This window comes from Aedes aegypti, chromosome 2 (assembly GCF_002204515.2).
Source record: "Aedes aegypti strain LVP_AGWG chromosome 2, AaegL5.0 Primary Assembly, whole genome shotgun sequence".
NCBI classification, from domain to species: Eukaryota; Metazoa; Arthropoda; class Insecta; order Diptera; family Culicidae; genus Aedes; species Aedes aegypti.
Window position 1 is genome coordinate 320,443,823 of NC_035108.1, and position 15,623 is coordinate 320,459,445.

Below are 15,623 nucleotides of genomic sequence, written 5' to 3' on the forward strand. Positions count from 1 at the left end.
GCTGGGATGTTGACGATGACTCGCAGCTTCTTTGGATACGGACGAATACCACGGCGAACCACGATATGACCAAGATAACCAAGTTTGGTTTTGAAAAACTTTCCCTTTACCACCTTGACGCGGAACTCGTACTGCTCCAGTTGAGTCAGCAGTTTGCTGAATGACTCTGCGTGGCCAAAGACTATGACGTCGTCGATGAAGCAGCGAATGCCTGCAATGTCGGCAATCATACCGTCGATCAGCCGGAGCCAGGAGATCCTGGCACTGTCGGATTTTACGCCTGGAGCGAGGCGGTTGAATTGGAACAGCTTCTTGTGCGTGTTGATGATTAGTAGCTTCTTCGAATCGTCGTCCACTTCAAACTGCAGGTGATGCCGGCCTCCGGCGTCGGCAGTGGGTAGTGATTTACTTATAACGCATCGTTGAGAGCAGTCGAATAGTCCGCACAGATGCGAATCCGTCCATTTGGCTTGCGGGCAGCGACAATCCGAGCAGCCCACTCCGAAAAATTGACTGGAGAGACGATTCCTTACAAAGATTCGAGTCGATTAAGCTCGGTGTCCACCAACGAAATCGTGTTGATTGGCCTTAGACGCTTTGGACAAAAAAAAACAGGACGTACGTTAGATTTAAGGAAAAGCATTACCTACCCAAGTAACCAAGGAGCACTTAAAACAGCATTCATTCAGCATTAGAGGTGCCCGTAGGGCAATGCATTTAATGCTGGTTGAACTTTTAGCTGCATATAGTGCTACCTCAATGCAGGTTTTGGCGAAATAACGGGCTGCTTTAATGCTGCACCTTCAGGAACGTTGAATCTTTCTGTCAAAAAAGAGTAACGCCTTCGCCAGGACTCAGGAGCAAATCAAAACAAAAATATTGTTCACCTCTTTCTGTCTTCTCTCGTCGGCTCGCCGCTTGTGTTGGGTTATTTTCGGATACTGTTCGCTGTTTGGTGCATTTTTTTGCATTTCTGAGCAGAGTGCGGCTGGAACTTAGGACCTGGTGATTGATGCTGTTGGTGATTATGCCTCGCGCTGCAGTATACGCTACAAATGATGTGTTGTCGAGCGCTGATTTTATACCCTTATCAAGGAACGTTGTGTTGCGATGTTAACTAAACGCACATTATGAACATGTGTGGTATGACAAAACATTGATAGCTGGAGGGTTGAAAAGATAAACTCAAGAAAAAATCATTCAATTTTCTTTTTCCCATGCCGGAATAATGATAACATTTTGCGTTGTGAATTAAGCGTACCCCTTCCGATAAAACAAATTTCTGAAAATTCTTTTTGCAACCATCATTTATGTTTGAATATGTTTTCCTCTCCCCCAAAATCGGTTGCATCAGCCGTCAAAGCGAGGGCACTAACGTGTGAGAGAGACAGAATGCAATGCTGACTACGTAACATACACTCTGTACTACTCCTTGATTATATTTGTACAGCAAAGAAAGAGCATTCCGATGGCTGAAAAAAGAAAACAACCTATGCTGTGGAGATGCTAATTAATAATAAGATCAAATGCTGGCAGACTTCTACAACGCAACTTATTCAAATGCTTATTGGTTACCTGGGTACCTTTGTCTTGGTGCAGTGACCCGCGAGTCGTAGAAAACGTTCGAATATTCGACCACAGATCGAACATATCGATCTAATCGGTACCAAAGACGTTGAGATTGGGAGACGATGTGACAAAGCATTTGCCACGATTCGTTGTTCCGTTGAGCGTGACGTCGCATTGGAACTCGTCTATGAGCCTCAGTGGTTCTCTGGATGCGTTGACAGCTTCAATCGATGGTGTTGTCGTTTCCGGCTGCTGCCAGAAAGCACCATGATGTCGCTAGCTGAGCCCAATTGCAACGACGTTGTGACGCTGTAGTGGTAATATGATTCATTACGGAGGCTTCTCTAGTTTGAGAACTGGAATCACTTCGCTTATTCTGCTTGGGAAGGGTTTGTTGAAAACGGACGTCGCCGCGTGCCGAAATTTTTTTTCAGCGTGGCTATCGTTTCTTCGAACTGGATGTCTCTGGGAAGCTTGGGCAGGATGTAGTTCACATAGCAGCTGTGTCAGCATAATCCAACTTCCTCAGGAGAAGACGTCCCTTGACCGCGTCGTCGAGATTCCGAGCGCCGTTGTCGAATAGGTCCTAATAACGTGCAAACCACTATTCGAATGTAATGCCGTTTTCGGGGTCGAACGCAAATTCGAAACAGTGAAAAACGTGGTTTTACACAAATTACAGTCAGGTCTCCTATTAGACACATGGTTGGGGGGCGTTATAGGAATCTGCGTTATAGGAGACCCAGGGCTTATGGGATTTCATCAGTTTTGGGGTGTTGTTGAATATCTCGTATGCGTTAAGAGATAGCACAGTGCTATCTTCGGCGGAGTTTTAGAACTCAGTACGATCTACCTTTAGGAGTTGAGGATCATCCTTTCAGTTGAGAACTTGGCCGATAGAGGCGCTTTTTCAGACTTGCTCTATATGAACCATGAGCAGGGCTGTTAAGAATCATGACCGGCTTGCGACACTGACGAAATCAGTCTTCTCACTATCACTAGGCGAAGCTTTATTTCATGTGCACACTCAGTCAGGTCGCGATGGCGGGGCTCTCATTAGCACAATTGTAAAGTTGTTTTGCTCTTGTAATTTATATCTCATTTTGGAGAATTTCGGGAAGCAAATGTGTTTTATAAGTAAACTGGATATCCTTTCATGATTCTAGCGATAAAGGTAACAATCATATAAAATAATGAAATAAAAAATGTCTAGTTTACATTTCTATCACAAGCCGTAGGGACGGAAAAATGAAGGAGAATTTGAAGATAGCTTCTGTCATTGTATGGAGTATGTGAGAACGGTGTATGGAGGAGAAGAATGAACCACGAGCTTGCGCAACTCTACGGTGAACCCAGTATCCAGAAAGTTGCCAAAGCTGGAAGGGTACGATGGGCGGGACACGTTGTGAGAATGCCGGACAACAATCCCGCAAAAATGGTGTTCACCTCAAATCCGTCCGGTACAAGACGGAGGGGAGCGTAACGAACTAGGTGGTTTGACCAAGTGGAGCAGGATCTTGGAAGTGTGGGGCGATCGAGAAATTGGAGGATAGCAACCATGGATCGAGTTAGTTGGCGTAACATTGTGGCGCAGGTCATGTCTTGAAGGACGTAGAGCCAGCAAAAGTAAGTAAGTTCTGTCTTTGTCTCGCCGTCCGATGACGATGAAAAAAGCATCTATGTAAAAGTCGCGCGACATCCTCTATTTACATTGACGCTTTCCAGCACGGCAGCAGAGTATCAATTTCACGACAACTACAAGCTACCGAAATTAATTTTGTATCGATTATACATCAAATTATAAACTATGATCTTAAGAAGGAATTACGCTCTGTCGTCTTCAACGATACGATATTACCCTAAAAAACTCAATTTCAACTTTTAAGAGAAGATGTATAGAGCACTTTAACAAATCAATTAGATTTAAGCGATGAATTATTTTAACTGAATTAGTTTCGCTATGTTGACCCTTTCTACAAAAGGTAGCAATTCAAAGAGACAATAGTCTTATGTTACTTAATGAGAAAATATAAATAAATAAAATAAAAACGGAGAAATGACAAACATAGGTACACATTTTAACCTTCCAGTCGTCGCGCGAATTTTTGTAACGCGAGTAGTCGCGCGTTGTACTTTGTACAACACCCTTGGTTTTACAAATATCCCAGGAGTATGAACACTTAGAAAGATGACGTCTTCGGCAAAATTGTTCAGTAGCTCAAGGGCTATCATTATTTGAGCCATGAAATTCGGGATTTGGCCACTAGGCGGCGCTAGTGAGCATGAAAGTTTTGTTTCGCAGATCTCAGGATCCTGACCACTTAGAAAGATGGCATCTTCAGCATCTTCGTGCCGCCTAGTGGCAACATTTTGAATTAACTAGCTTGAACAATGATCGTCCTTAACATACTAAACAATTTTGCCGAAGACACCATCTTTCTAAATGGACTGGCTCCTGAGATATCTGCAAAACATAAGTAAAACTTCCATGCCCTCTAGTGCCGTCTAGCGGCCAAATTCCGAATTAAATGAGGTACCATCTAGATAACGCTTCAACTTCAGAACAACTTTACTAAAGACCCCAAGTTTCTATACTATCTGGATTTTGAGATATAACGATTTGAAACTGTGGTTTCCTTGAACCGTATATAGTGCGTTCATTATTATGCGACTTCCATGTACATTTGTTGATTTTACCGTATTATAAAGGGCCTTACTGTAAAGAAAAACTGTCGAGTATTGTTCTTAAGAAGATTCTTGAGGAATACATTTTGGTTTGGTGTAGATAGATATCTTTGTTGCAAAATGATAGCATATAAATCACAACTGTTGTGCCGTTTCGATTCATATTACGGACAGCTTCTTATTCCGGACACTCTACTGTGTATGGAAAACATTTCACATGAAATGTTTCAATTTTTGTCGTTCGAAAGTTCACACTTTCGAGGTTCATTTTAATCAAAATTTTCTATAGATATCCATGAAAATTTATAATACTCAACTGGCTTAGACGCCTCTTTAGTGGTTTGCCAATTTCAAATAAAGATTTGACTTGTCTTTTTATGATTTTCATGAGTTGTCCGGAATTTGAATCAAAGTGTCCGGAATATGGGGCAAAAGTAGGGAAGCGTCCGGAATAAGAATCATGAAAAGTCCACATATTTCTAATTATTTAAAATTATTCTTGTATCACGGTGTCTTTTTCATGTAATTTTATAACAAAAAATTCGGCATGTCTCAAATTTTAACCAATAAAAGACAAGACCTTCCTCTTTCATTTGCTGCTAAAATGAAAATAATCCATCGGGGGGTCTAGTGCAATTTTTTTTTTGAGATTGCCCAATATTTCCAAATGATGCGTAGTTATGGGCAATTCGGTAGAATCTGCCATGTTTAAACAAATTCGACTTTTTCCTTCTTGATCATCTCCAAAGTAGCTGAAGTATAGTGAGTCGATGCCAGGCCTGGCCAAAACAATGGAGGCTTGTTATACTTTCGGTAGATGGGCAGAAGGCGTTTTTAAATGCGTTCAGTTCTGTAATTTTCGCCGTTGATTGAACCCGTTGTGAAAAATGTAGTACTTTTCATACCGCAGCAGCAAATTGCTTGCCATAAAAAAACTTTTTTCCCAAATTTTTCTGTTCGGATGTATTGCACGTCGTCATAAGCATCTGTTTTCGATACAGTGTTGAAAAATTGGAATTTGGACACTTCGCGATTTAAGCCAAATCTCGGAACGACAGCTTTTCTGAACACCATTTGTGCAGAATAAATCTGCGTGTTGCCATGTTAAACTGACCTATCGCTTGGAATTTGCAACTGTTTGATGTCAACTATCTTCTGCTGTCAAAATGAACACTTGAGTACACACTGTAACAAAATTTGAATTTTTTCCTTGGAATTTTCACACTAAAATGTTAACAATCATGTGTCCACTTTCTTTAATGAACAGTCCATACTGGACCGAGTTTTTCAAGGGATGTGCACCGGTAATTGGTTCCTTATTACAGAGAAATTTTATGTCAAAATATCCATCAACCGAATAGTACCAATGTGAATTACATACACAAAACTACGATGGAAACTTACTTTTCGGATGTTCCGGGTTTCCGGAACCGGGTATGAATAACTAAATGATTTGAGAATCTCTATTTACAGTGCACGTAAATACCTATTCAACAATATGAGGACGGTTCAGATTACTTGTTTAGTTACGAAACTACAGGTTGTCAAAGTAAGGGTATCTAAGGGACTTTTTTTCAGATGTGACAGGTTCCTGGTGGACACAGTGACGCAATTTCGGATCTCCGGTTGGTTTTCCGAAAATCAACATGTGTACCTTTCATTTCAGCCCAACAGAAATAAATTCGGTCTACACACTGATTTTTCGAGCTCTTTGAGTTTTTGGGTAAAAAACGACCCTAAGTCACAATTTGTAACATTTTTTTTATGAAAGCTCCCTAAGGGGCCATTCAAAACTTTTGTCTCCGAAAAAATAAATGTTCCCACAAAAAATATCTAATTGTCAGAAAACGTCAAATTTCAAGGTTATTTTAATCAAAAGTTACAATAACTTGAATTTTGAAATGGGTCGAAAACGACCTAATAAGGACTTACTAAGGTTAAGGTATATCCCAAAATCGGTAAAAAAAATTGAAAAAAAAAAGTTCTAGACCCCCCGACCGATTATTTTCGTTTTGGTCGCAAATGAAAGGGGAAAATTATGGCTTTCTTGTGTCAAAATTTCAGACATGCCGAATTTTTTGTTTTGAAATTGCTCTACGAAACACACCGTGGTATCAGACACAATTTCTTCACCCACCATTCGAAAGTTAAGTGTTTTAAAGGCTCGATAGCGCCACAGATTGATCAATTTTATATGCTTCCTGATGGGTTATACTTCATTGAGTCCTTAAGTGTCCGTAATATGAATCAAAACGGTACAAAGTACAACGACTAGCGCGACAGCCCGAAGGTTAATTTCCCAAATTAATACAAAGTTAGAATGAAAAATAAAAATGAAAAAAAAAAAATAATGTGTTTTAATCGAAAAAAAAGTTGGAGCGCTATATCACAGAACTATATGATAGCCGCCACAAACAGCGTTGCCTTTAAGGTGCAGATGAATCGAAGCCAAAGTTCAAATTTTCAAGAGCACGGATCTGGAGAACTAAACATCCGTTTGAGCTGAAAACCTAATCGATTGGTCACCACTAGCTAGTGACCAATCGATTAAGTTTTCAGCTTAAATGGATGTTTGGTTCTCAAGATCCGTGCTCTTGAAAATTTGAACGTTGACTTCGATTCATCTTCGCCTTAAAAATAATTGTAATTACCTGAATGGAACTTGCGAAAAAAGTAGTTTCTCAAATGGTTTCAGTGTACCGTAAAACGGGGTATCTTTGTTAATGCGGGTAACTTTGATAGTGCGTAACCCACCACATACTAAACGAAATATCATGATTTCTGTTAATCAGTTAAGCGAAACAAATGCAAAACTAAAGAACATTGGTATGACACTTCATGTAAGAGTGGTTTTCATTTGAATCGAGAACATTTGAGGCTTTTTATACGAATATTAAAAATTTACACAATTTTCGCATTTTCGAAACGCTTACAAACAATCTGTTCTACGATCACTATTTGATGTAGTTTTGAATAGTTGGCCACTTATTTTTGATAGCCTAGTTATCATAAAGCTTGAATACGGTCTCAAATCTTTTAGCGAAAATCATTTTCACAAACTGGGACCATTTTTGTAATCTAAGTCAGAAATTTCCATATAACGTTAAACGCCTAGAGGTATGCAATGCCCTATAAATGCACATTATTCATTCAATTTTGTTCGATTCATACTCCATTATCAAAGTTACCCCAGAACAGAAAACCTACTTTCGATCATATGAAAAATTATATATCCATTCAGAATAAATCTTTTGGCAATCTATCGATTGCAATCGATAGCTAGGATGCCAGTACTTGTTTTAAAAATATAAATTATAATTCTTTGAAATAGCATGCATAAATATTCAAGTTTTCTTCGAAAAAAACTATCAAAGTTACCCCGTTTTACGGTACCCATAATCAGTTTTTTTTATTATGACTTCAAAGAATTAATGTTTTTTTTAATGTGTTTGAATCCTGTGAGCTTCTCAATATAAAAACAAAATAGTAGATAGGAGTACTTGGTACTAGGTAGGTACTAGAGCGAATTATATTCATAGTGGTCAATGACCACTGGTCACTAGGCCGCCCCTTATTTTTCGAAAATGTGAAATGTTATAAGTTCGTCATTGTAAAGTGCTCGTTTAGGGAAGAAAAAAATCATGTAAAAATTTGAAGTCCCTACGTGGACGCTAAGTGGTCCCCCAACGGCCTTGAAGGTATCAGGTGTAAATGACCCCCGTGCGCAAATCGAGCTCGCTGCTCTAGTGCACGCTACATGGGTATAAAAAGCCACTAGCTACACATTCTCCGGTGCGCGTCGATAGTCATCATTAAAATTTATTTCCTTTTTAATTATGAATGTTATATCAAATAGCTTTGTTCAATAGTTTTTCATTGTTTAAAACAAATTATTAGTTTGGCCAGTACCACGTAGTTGGGTAAATGTTGACAATAAAGTAAAAACAAGTTTATTACTACCTGATTTGACAAATTGACCGGAACTAATTAACTAAAATCGTATTTTATACTATGCACATCTTTGTAACAGTGCACGCTGACATAAAACTAACAACTACAAAGAAAACAAACTTCTATGCTTACTATCAACGCGCGCAAGGTAACTTGTTACTAGTGGCTTTTCGTACTCACGAAGCGTGCACTGAAGCAGCGAGCTGAATTTGCGCACGGGGTCATGTACACCTGATACCTTTAAGGCCTTTGGGGGACCACTTAGCGTTCACGTAGGGACTTCAAAATTTTACCCGATTTTTTTCTTACCAAAACGAGCACTTTAGAATGACGAACTTATAACAATTCACATTTTCGAAAAATAAGGGACGGCCTACTGGTCACCTCTTGTAGGTTTCCATGGATTGAATAAGTTACTAGTTATATCTTACAAGTTTGAAAACCCGATTGTCGAATTCACTAGCAGAACAGAATAGAACGCTAGCTTAAGTTAACAAAGCGATGCAAATGCAAGAATATTGAAATAAAAGCACGACACTTGTACCTAGTAGTCTAAATATATTTTTCGCAAAAATATCACAAATCATTTAACCTTCCCTGTTTTAATCATCTCCCGATGCGTAAATGCTTCGATTTCGCAGCTAGCGCACCAGGCCCGAACAGCTCCACGAACGGGTTTCTTTATTTATGATCATCTAACCATATTGAAATGAAATTGATATTTTCTTACAAATATCTTACCTCCAACTCTTCCCATCCAAAGGCCTGCGGAACCAGAACAGTGCCCAGTGAAGTGTAACCAGGATGAGGTGTATTCCCTCGTTACCTTCCAGTTTTCGTCCATCGATGGCATGACGCATAAACAACTCGCCTTGCGTCGGAGGGTGTGAAGTTCGGTGCAACGATGAAATATTGATATTACCACCTTGAGTACGTGTAAATTGTTTTATATCTTGCTTGTTCCCGCGTGAAATATTATGATATATATTTGGCGCGCGGAGTCAAGCCGTCATCAAGCGAAGCGAAAAACAAATAAAACGGGAAACTAATTCATTCATGCGGCGAAGTCTTTCAGCGACGAACCTTTTTCCTACGTTCTCAGGATCAGCTTGGAGCCCTCTTCGTCTTCAATACGGCAATGACTAAGAAGGTTTGGGGCTTAGGTCGTAGTGGATTCGCAATAGCATACCCAAATATGCTGAAAGGGTCCATCCGGATGTTCCATCGAAAATTTCGTAGGAAAACGGCCCAGAGCTTCCCATATTAACCGTGAGATAAAAATGTTAAGCGCTCGATAGGAGACCCCGGGTTCAGCAGTTCAACTATTTCGGTAGCATCTTCGGGTGAAAGATAAAAATCTCGATATGATATATTGATTTCGGGCCTTCGATATCTCCATTCCGAAATAGTCGAGCGGTAGGTTGGATTTGAGAAACGAGAACGCGGTACGGAAAAGAAAAAGTATCCTTCTGCGCGGAGCTATTCTACCTGCCATCGTTGGGATCAGATGAAGAAGTCGAGAAACGGCGGAAATTAGATCATCGATCGGTGGGAGTCGTCTGACTGTTGTGGCATGTTATTCTAAAGTAGCATCACCGCTGAATTAATGGGTTTTATCGATGTTTCAAAAACGGCTCCGTCGTTGTCGTTCCAGCACAGATTCCTTGTGTGGCGCTGGCCCATAAATTTTGGGGAATTATGTTGAGCTTTATCGGTTTATCAGTTGCTGTCATCGGTTGGGCGGTTTACTAATAAAAATGAATAAAAGATTTTGGGCCATTAAAAGATCTGGGTAGGTGGTAGCCGTTCGAAATTAAATTTAGATGCACATTTTTCAGAAGAAAGTGATGCTCTCCTTGTAAGATGCCTACATCATTATCAGGTGATATCATGGTTATGTTGAATATTCAGTTAAGATGGTCTCCGGTCAGCTCTGTTACAAAAGTTTTGGAATCATTTTCCCGGAATTCTCAATTTTACGGACGACAAAATACATAACTGCTTTTGGTAGCCATTGCTAGACAATTAATGTTTTCATATCTACGATAGATTTGAAATAATTAGTTGCAAAGTAGTGACCAGCGACATCCATTAGACTTACTTACGACAAGTAATTTGTTTCTCCGTGTAACTAGGTCCCCATGAGTGAAAAAATTTTAACCACTGACGAATGTAGTGATTGCTGTAAATAAGACGTTTTATGTGTCATTTAAGCCGTTAATGTGGAATAAAATGAGGAGCAACAAGAATTGCGATTTTATACGTCGTCTTTGCTGGTGATATTCTGATGGCAGCAGTAGATCGCTTTGCAACCATTAAGAAGCTGACGTTCACTTATTCTACTTTGCTTCTGTAAAATTGAGTATGGGCTTGCGCAAATTGTCGTATAAAAAGGAGGGTTTAATGCAAAAAATGATAATTTATTGTACTCGGCAGGTTACGAGTGGTCGATGGCATTGGTACAATTGAGGCAATATGTAATGTGACAATGTAACAGAAAATGTATAGGGTATCTTCTGTGTTCTCAAAATCGAGCCAAAGTAGAGTAAAGTGGGCCTTACTTAGCCGAGTGGATAGAGTCCGCATCAAGACCATGCTGAAAGTGTCTGGGTTCGATTTCCGGTCGGTCCAGGATCTTCTCGTAGACCAATTCGCCCACAGCTTCGAACTCATTTCCGTCGATCACCATGTATCTGCCAATGCGAGCTCTATTGCGCTCGGTTCATCCAGCCAGCAGACTTTTCGTCTTCGACGTACCGTAATCGGGGGTAACATTGATCATTTTTCTGAATGTTTCTTTAATATTTCGTTTGAAAATGCAAATGTTGATATTTTTTTATTTTTTAAACAAGTACTGCCACCCATAGCTCAAGACTATATACTGTATATCGTTTATTGAATGATTTGGGCATGTTAAAAAAAAATGTTTTAGGCGATTTTTTTTATTTAGCTGATATGGGGTAACATTGATCACCTATGTAAACAATGTTCGGTAATACTGGAAATGTCGTTATTTACTAAAATTGTGGCCCCTGAAGCCGAATATGTAGGCCAAACGCTTACAAGTCATTTACTTTTTGAGTTATTTTAAAATTAAAAACACCTCGAACCACGGAATAAGCCTAAAGGTAGGCAATTTCCTAAGGGAATTCTATATTCTTAACAGTAATTCGGTAATGTTGCCTAATTGAGCATACTTATAAAAGTTTTGACAACGGAATCGTTTTGGGGATGCCATTTTTAGTAAGAACCGCATTTTCCTTGCTTATAGTTTGCAGAACTTACGTGAGACATGAATCTTCGGTAGTGTCATCCTTGACAATTAAAACCATTATTACGAAAAGTTGATAAATTTACGCATAAGGTAAACGCAATTTTCACAAAAATATTAGATTTTATTAGCTCATGAATATAAGAAAGAGAAGCACCATTCATGATTTGGAAATGTTTCATCAATAAATTATAATACGAACTTTTGTGAGATAAGTCATTACGATCAATGTTACCCCGCTGATCAATGATACCCCGGATTACGGTATTTAATTTCAATCCAACCCGGTCTGCTTCACGTTTCAGCTTGGTATTCTGTTCAGAAACCACCTGGAACGTTCTACCGACAAGGTCCACGTCGTCAGCGAAGCAGATGAACTGGCTGGATTTATTGAAGATCGTGTCCCGCATGTTGAAGCCCGCTCGTTTCATAACACCTTCTAGCGCAATATTGAACAGGAGGTAGGAAAGACCATAGCTTTGTCGAAGTCCTTTGCGTGTTTCAAACGGGTCCGATAACGCACCCGATATCTTCACACAGCACTGTACACTATCCATCGTTGCCTTGATCAGTCTAGCCAGTTTCCATAATCGTCCATAGCTCTTCGCGGTCAATGGTAAAATAGACCACTTTGAAATCGATGAATATGAGGTGCGTAGGGACTTGATATTTGCGACACTTTTGGAGGATCTGCCGCAACATAAAGATTTGGTCTGTTGTCGATCGCCCGTCCACAAAACCGGCTTGATAACTTCTTACAAATCTGCTTGCCAGTGGCGGGTATATTCAGTCCTCCTTCCACTCCTACGGTAGCTGTTCTGTATCCAAGATCCTGGCTATCGATCGGTGTAGACAAGTAGCCAACCTGTACGGGCCCATTTTAATATGTTCCACTCCAATACCATCCTTACCAGCTGCTTTGTTGTTCTTGAGCTGTTTTATAGCATCCTTAACTTCACCTATTGTGGGAGTTGGCACGTATCCCTCATTCGCCGTATTGATGAAGCCATTCCTCCTGCTGCCTTGGTCTTCCTCCTCTGCGCCATTCAGGTGTTCATCGTAGTGCTGCTTCCACCTTTCAATCACCTCACGTTCGTTCGTCAAGATACCTCCATTCTTATCCCGGCACATTTCGGCTTGCGGCATAAAGTCTTTGGGGGATGTATTGAGTTTATTGTAGAACTTACGCGTTTCTTGAGAACGATACAGCCTTTTGCTGCGTTGTCAATGGCTGCTTTGACACTACTCCAAGGGATGTGCTTTGACACAAATTATGTCACGCTAAATTTCAACTTTTTCGACCCCCTCCCCACCATTTATCACGCTCTCATGAGTCCTCTGAAAATATTGTAAGGCTCGTCACGCTAGGCTTGACCCCTTCTTGAAGCGTGACATAATTTGTGCATGAGCCCCAACTGTCCTCAAGAGGGGCTTCGGTGAGCTCTCCCTCTTCCTGCTTTGCTTCAAAGCTTTGCGCGTAATCAGTTGCGACTTCGGGTAGCTTGAGTCGTTCCAGATACCGCGGATGGCGTCGGTACCGAATGTTGTTCACAACGGAAAATCTTTGGCGCACTTTAACCGCCACAAGGTAGTGGTCCGAATCGATGTTTGCGCCGCGATAGGTTCTGACGTCGATAATATCCGAGAAGTGTCTTCCATCAATCAAAACGTGGTCGATTTGCGATTCAGTTTGCTGGGGTGATCTCCAGGTGTACCGATACGGGAGACTGTGCAGGAAGTAGGTACTACGTATGGCCATGTTCTTGGAGGCAGCGAAATCAATCAGTCTAAGGCCGTTTTCGTTCGTAAGCTGGTGAGCGCTGAACTTTCCTATAATCGGTCTGAATTCCTCCTCCTGACCAACCTGAGCGTTGAGATCTCCGATAACGATTTTGACATCATGGCTCGGGCAGCTAGCGTAGAAAGCGTCTTTATCGTCATCGTCACTTGCTAGGTGAGGTCTGTGCACATTGATTATGCTGATATTGAAGAAACGCCCTTTGATCCTCAACTTGTACATTCTGCTGTCGATTGGCCACTACCCAATCACGCGCTTCTGCATTTCGCCCATCACGATAAAAGCTGTGCCCAGCTGGTAGATGGTATAACCATCCATATACGCAGGGCCGGATTTACAAATGTGGGGGACCCGGGGCCAGACTGTTGTGGGGGCCTTATTCCCAGAAAACAATTTATTATTTATCAAAATGTGACATTCACTTACTTTGGGCCCCTCAATTTAATATAATTCAATATAGCTTATTTGAAATATTTTAAAGTAATGTCGAGTTTTCTTTCATTTCCAACGTGATCGATCATTTTTTTTATTATTTTCATTCATTTTTAGATTTTTAGATTTTTTTATTTTAATTCATTTTTAGACTCATAGAGATCCTAATGAAGCTTTTAGAAACAAACAAAAGCTGAAACTTCTAGATCCAAAACAATAGGGCACAGAAAAGCCTAAAAATAGCCTTAAAATCGTTGAGATTTCAAGCCAAAGGATTATACACTAATTTCAAGTCTTAAATTTTCAAATCTCTCGATTTGATTCAAAGAGTTGGCACCATTTCTTCGATTTCTTCTTCTTCTTCTTCTTGGCATTACGTCCTCACTGGGACAGAGCCTGCTTCTCAGCTTAGTGTTCAATGAGCACTTCCACTGTTATTAACTGAGAACTTTCTCTGCCAAAGTTGCCATTTTTGCATGCTCATATCGTGTGGCAGGTGCGATTATATTATATGCCCAGGAAAGTCAAGGAATCCAGACACCTTCAGCATGGCTTTGCTTTGTAGCCGCGGACTCTAACCGCTCGGCTAAGGAAGGCCGCTCGGTTTCTAATAATTTTAGTTTTTAGTCGCATTTTGTGGGGCCCCCTTGGACCCCCGTAAACATGGCCCTGTACTTGAGGAATCCTTATCAATTTGGTTGAATATTTCAATAATGAGGTCTAAAAAGTTCCTTTTTTAAACACTTAACTGCTATCAGCCCTGAAGTGGTCGTATCGGTATATTTCTCATCATTATTTGGCATTTTGGTTACATAAAAAAAATTTAAAACAATTTCAACAAAAGATAAATTTAAGGTCCATTATTTTCAATTTCAAATAATAATATTGATTAATAGTATTCTTTTGATTTATTGACAAGTAAATTGGCACACACCCTTATTTGGAAAGGCCCCGAAAACTCTAGCTACGTCACTGTTTATACATTAATTGCACTTCTCGGTTCAGGTGGTTAAATGAAGTTCAATCGTGCTTAGTACATCCACTATTGGTACATCTGCCCTATGGAAGATTTAAATTTTCAAAGCTCACTAGCTCCACTACCTTGTTAGGTCCAGGACTATGTTACGGAATATAGTAATGAAAAATACTCTTGAACCTGAAAAACAATTTTGCCGAAAACATGGGCTCAATAGCTGCATCGTGAGATATGAGTTGAAATTGTAGGATGCTCCTAGCAACGTATAGCCGTTGATTTAACCATAACAACTTTACCGAAAACAACAGCTTTCCATCGAAAGTACGGTAGCCAATATTAAAATTTTCAATACTCACTAGGCCTGCTAGTTAGAGAATTCCGAACTAATCAACCATGCAACACATTGTAATAAACCTAACGAACAACTTTGCAGAGAACGCCGACTTACTAGCTGTAAGGTTGAAATATATGAAGCCCACTAGCGCCTCAGTTGTAGAATGTTGAACCAAGCAAATATGTAGTGTATATCCTGTAGACTAATGAGCAACTTTGCCTAAGACATCAATATATCAAATCATCAGAATTTAGTGCCATCCTAAGATCTAGTTACAGAACGTTATAGTCGCTTAGGGAAATCAGAAGACCATGTTTTTTTTAGCTAGCGCCATCATGCGGTGAAATTCCCTACTAACCAGTGTGTAATAATTCCCTGTTGCAAATTTTCACCGAAGAAGGTTTAATTTTATACAGTACTCATTTTGAGATATAAGTGTCAAAAATTTCAAAAATTTGCTGTGTTTAATATCATAGCGTAGTATAGCATTAACGACTGTACAAATCGTAGGTGGCCGTTTAATGCTCAACTCTATTGGTTTTGAGAAATCTATATATATATATATATATATATATATATATATATATATATATATATATATATATAT